The sequence below is a fragment of the Coregonus clupeaformis genome, chromosome 18 (genome assembly GCF_020615455.1).
Source record: "Coregonus clupeaformis isolate EN_2021a chromosome 18, ASM2061545v1, whole genome shotgun sequence".
Lineage (NCBI taxonomy): Eukaryota > Metazoa > Chordata > Actinopteri > Salmoniformes > Salmonidae > Coregonus > Coregonus clupeaformis.
In genome coordinates this window covers 54,724,438-54,729,939 of record NC_059209.1, presented here as the reverse complement: position 1 = coordinate 54,729,939, position 5,502 = coordinate 54,724,438, and the positions used below count along the sequence as shown (strand labels likewise).

The 5,502-nt window shown below is 40.7% G+C and overlaps 1 pseudogene; it reads right to left on the bottom strand.

The window, feature by feature from the left end:
* Nucleotides 1-871: 871 nt before the first annotated feature.
* Nucleotides 872-3,960, bottom strand: LOC121550713 (annotated as a pseudogene).
* Nucleotides 3,961-5,502: the final 1,542 nt, after the last annotated feature.

Here is a 5,502-nt window from a genome sequence, read left to right as displayed (position 1 = left end):
GGGTGGCTGGAGTCTTTGACAATTTTGAGGGCCTTCCTCTGACACCGCCTGGTATAGAGGTCCTGGATGGCAGGAAGCTTGGCCCCAGTGATGTACTGGGCCGTACGCACTACCCTCTGTAGTGCCTTGCGGTCGGAGGCCGAGCAGTTGCCATACCAGGCGGTGATGCAACCAGTCAGGATGCTCTCGATGGTGCAGCTGTAGAACTTTTTGAGGTTCTGAGGACCCATACCAAATCTTTTCAGTCTCCTGAGGGGGAATAGGCTTTGTGCCCTCTTCACGACTGTCTTGGTGTGTTTGGACCATGATAGTTCATTGGTGATGTGGACACCAAGGAACTTGAAGCTCTCAACCTGCTCCACTACAGCCCTGTCGATGAGAATGGGGGCGTGCTCAGTCCTCTTTTTTTCCCTGTAGTCCACAATCATCTCCTTTGTTTTGGTCACGTTGAGGGAGAGGTTGTTATCCTGGCACCACAGGGCCAGGTCTCTGACCTCCTTCCTATAGGCTGTCTCATCGTTGTCGGTGATCAGGCCTACCACTGTTGTGTCGTCGGCAAACTTAATGATGGTGTTGGAGTCGTGCCTGGCCATGCAGTCATGGGTGAACAGGGAGTACAGGAGGGGACTGAGCACGCACCCCTGAGGGGCCCCCGTGTTTTAGGATCAGCGTGGCAGATGTGTTGTTACCTACCCTTACCACCTGGGGGCAGCCCGTCAGGAAGTCCAGGATCCAGTTGCAGAGGGAGGTGTTTAGTCCCAGGATCCTTAGTTCTATTTAAGTTCTATTGTTTAATTTATTTTAATAATTCAAATTCATTTGAAAAAAAGGGAAACAGACACTTGGATTTGATTAGATTTATGATCAATAAATTAAGTGTTTATTCTAACAAACCATGCACTTAAATAAAAATGTAAGACAAAAATATAAAGCATTGACACTCTCACTACTTGGTGGTAAAAATTTTCTCATCATGAGTTAGTTGAACATCTTCTGAATCTTTGGCTTGATAAATTCCAGCATGCCATTGTTCTGAAATGTTTGTGGCAGGCTGTCCACATGCATGATGGTCTTGTGAGCTTCGTCAAACAGAGCCTCGCCAAGCTCCTTCTTTACCCTGTCTCTCCAGACACTGAGAGTGGGCCTGTTCTCAAACACATCCAGACCAGTACCAACTGGCTGAAAAACATACACACACAGGAAAACCCATATCATTTCAGGGAAAGTACAGCAATAATCTGCAACCTAGGAGGGACACTTACAACAGTTAGTAAGAGAATCCCTCACACAATAGCTTCAAAATCACTCTATGCACAACTCACTCTTCCTTACCCTTTCACTTTTGACACATTTAAAAGTTACCTGCATGATCTCTACTATGGCCACCAGGTCTGCTAGTGAGATCTTCTCCCCAATTATAAAGGGTCTGTCCTCCAGGAACTTCTCCTCAAACACCTTCAGAGACTCCTCCAAAGCAGAGTCAATTTTCTCCTTGGGGACTTCTGCACCAGTTATGATGGGAACTATTGCCTAAAAATATTTTCAGATTCTTTCAATTTCACTTGTCTATACCAATACTTATTCAATATGGTTTAAGATAATAATCCACTCCAGTGATAATATGTCTACAGTGCCTTCAGATAGTATTCACACCCCTTTACTTTTTCCACATTGTTGTGTTACAGCCTTAATTTAAAGTTGTTACATGTATATGTTGTGTCACTGGCCTACACACATACAATTATCTGCAAGGTCCCTCAGCCAAGCAGTGAATTTCAAACACAGTCAACCACAAAGACCAGGGAGGTTTTCCAGTGCCTCGCAAAGAAGGGCACCTATTGGTAGATGGTTAAACATTTAAAAAGCAGACAATGAATATCCCTTTGAGCATGGTGAAGTTATTAATTACACTTTGGATGGTGTATCAATACACCCAGTCACTACAAGAGATACAGGCGTCCTTCCTAACTCAGTTGCCAGAGAGGAAGGAAACCGCTCAGGGATTTCACCATGAGGCCAATGATTACTTTAAAACAGTTACAGAGTTTAATGGCTGATAAGAGAAAATGGAGGATAGATCAACAACATTGTAGTTACTACACAATACTAACCTAAATGACAGAGTGAAAAGAAGGAAGCCTGCACAGAATAAAAATATGACAAATCATGCATCCTTTCTGCAATAAGGCACTAAAGTAAAACTGCAAAAAATCCAACACAACACATCACTGAGTACCATTCTTCATATTTTCAAGCATGGTGGTGGCTGCATCATGTTATGGGTATGCTTGTCATTTGCAAATATACACTGGAGTTGCTTACCAAGACAACATTGACTGTTCCTGAGTGGTCTAGTTGAAGTTTTGACTTCAATCGGCTTGAAAATCTATAGCAAGACTATGATAATGGCTGTCTAGTAATGATCAACAACCAACTTGACAGAGCTTGAAGAATTTTTAAAAGAATAATGTGCAAATATTGTACAATCCAGTTGTGCAAATCTCTTAGAGACTCACCCAGAAATATTCACAGCTGTCATCTCTGCCAAAAGTGATTCTAACATTTGGTGACTCAGAGGTGTGAATACTTATGTAAATGAGATATTTCTGTATTTCATTTTCAATAAATTAGCAAAAATGTCTGAAAACATGTTTTCTCTTTGCCATTATGTGATATTGTGTGGAGAATTCAGGTTGTAACGCAACAAAATGTGAAATAAATGGGTATGAATACTTTCTGAAGGCACTGTATATCACTGCCATAGACTTAAATTATCAATGCTAATAGCTTTCCTTCAGTCATTAACTAAGTAAGTTATTAGGTAACTCATTATTTGTACAAATGGTTCAATAACCAGCCAAGGAGGGCAAGTTCCACTTACAGGACATCTTGGTTGGATGTTTAGCTCTTACCCTGAACCAGAACACCTTTGAGCCATGGGCTCGCATGGCTGAGTGTTGCCAGGACAGGTACTCGTTGACTCGGGCTCAATTTTGCAGGTATGCTGGGTACCAGTGGTCTGAATCTGAGGTACCAAATTTCTCAGCCATGTACTTCAGGATGGCAACACTACAAATAAGGAGAGATATATTCATTGAAGGAACTACACAAAAACCTAAGTATAGTTATGTAAGTCTCTCTGTGTAGCTTACAGTAGGCTACTTCACCTCTCTGTAAGAATGAAGTCTCCATCTCTCATGACTGGGACCTTTCTCACGACACTAATCTTGCCAAAGTCTTCTCCATACTGCTGGCCTGAGGAGCACAAAATCACAATTGTGACACCTGACCCTAAGAAAAAGTTACACTGATTTACTTTTAAGGAATAAAGTGATTTTGTTGTTATAATGTATCCAACAAACTACATAATTGTTTGAATCTACACATAATGCAATACTTGATGATCATCTATGGTGAAAAAACGTTTCCATACGTATTTCATGTTTCATGACTTTTCTGTAGTTATTGGGTCCAGTTAGATATTACCTTCTGAAGTTTAAAGTTTGCAATTCGTTGGTTTCACCTAGAATGTTCTAGCCTACATGAAATCTAACTTACATTGTCATGATAGGCTACTAGGTTACTTCCTAACTTTATTTACAGTAGGCCCATTTACTAAAATAGTTGGGTGTTTTCTATTTTCTGATTTACCTCGAATAGAATTTCACTAGTCTATATTTGAACATGCATGCAAATGTTATCCACACAAAAACTCTATTGTGTTAAAGTCGTGAGAAGATATACTAGGCTATATCGTCAATATAGACATAATAAATCACATTCCAAATATCTCACTGTACCTGAAGCCAGATCGACTAACTTGAAATCAAACGGAATATCTGTTTTCTTTGCAAAAATGAACACAGAACGACATGGCTGAGAGTGCAGATCAAGGTACAATTCCAACGGCATTTTCACAGAGGCAGAAGTCGATATTTGGTGTCGTATTTCTTCCCTGCACCCGTTATCCTTTACGTTGGTATGGAGCCCCTCCCTATAGTCAAATGATTATAAGTGGTTGCGAACAATGTTCCCTCTAAACTGCGCGCGTACGCCGGCCGCGCACTACCTCCAGGACTGCGGAGCAGAAGAAATGCCATTTTACATTTACATTTTACATTTTAGTCATTTAGCAGACGCTCTTATCCAGAGCGACTTACAGGAGCAATTAGGGTTAAGTGCCTTGCTTAAGGGCACATCGACAGATTTTTCACCTAGTCGGCTCGGGGATTAGAACCAGCGACCTTTCGGTTACTGGCACAACGCTCTTACCCACTAAGCTACCTGCCATGCCACGCAGAGATGCAAGAGATTGAACTTCACTGAGTTCGCCCCATTAGTTTGCACTATATAGATCATCGTTTTTTCTGTGATCGAATCAACATTATATCATCCCCTTTTCAAAGCAACAAACCAAAACAAATCTAACTTTGCAAGATTGAATCTGTGATTTCTTTATGGGAGTGAATGCGCTTTTAAGATCAGAGCGCAGAGCCGCAGGTGTGCACATTTTTGATATTCTTTGCTAGTTAGCGAGTTATTAGATCCGTTATACATAAGTATAGGTCAGCAATGAGGAGTTACTGCTTCCTACAAGAGCACAAAACACGTAGGCTACATTTCAAGCTGTCTTTAAAAAGCTAGTCGGGTAAATAGCTTATGTCTTAATTAAAGGGGCAGTGTTGTATTTTGAGACAGGCTTGAATATGCAAATAAGCCAGTAGGCAGAGGAGTAGCCTACATTGTCTAATTCTCTGCATGGAATAATAATGTGTTTTATTTTGTAAAGTTGTTTCTTGCATCATACAACACAATACAATGCAATTTGTTGGTAGGCCTACATTATGCTCAAATAGCTACAATAGCCTATTGGCTATTGTCTAAAACTGTAAAGGTACAATGTCAGTGTTCACTGTAAACGTTTGCCAGAAGTTGCACAGTTGCACAGAGTTTCCGCTTACAAGACCAAACATTTTCTCCGTGCCCCAAAAAATTAGAGGGAACATTGGTTGCGACAGTTCAATGTAGAAGTGTCGGCTTGTGGTTGTCTGGGCCAGGCGTTGGTAACATTTTGAAAATATTTATGAAATCATCCAGACACAATAACTGAGCTGTCAATCATTTTTGGACTTTCAATAGGTTCAATTTATACTTCTTACAAGGTTTATGATTTTTATTTTTCTACCAAAGTTGATAACCAGTGGTGCAGTTGATAAGTATCAACTGCACCACAATAAAGATCATGTTAAGTAGGCCAAGTTTTTGTTTACTAAACTAAAGTATGCTGATAAAGTGCCAGATAGATTAGGGAGGAGGGGGTAGTCCAGCAACTCTTTCACTCCACAGAGACAAGGGCCTAGTCTAGCCATGGTTGAGGTTAACTGATAGTCCATTTAAACTCTTCCACCTCCACTTGGTATGCAGTTGACTGCTGTAGCATTTAGCAAATTAATATAAAAACAGGTTTAGAGCTTACATAGGTGTCCCTGATGATGTCATCTG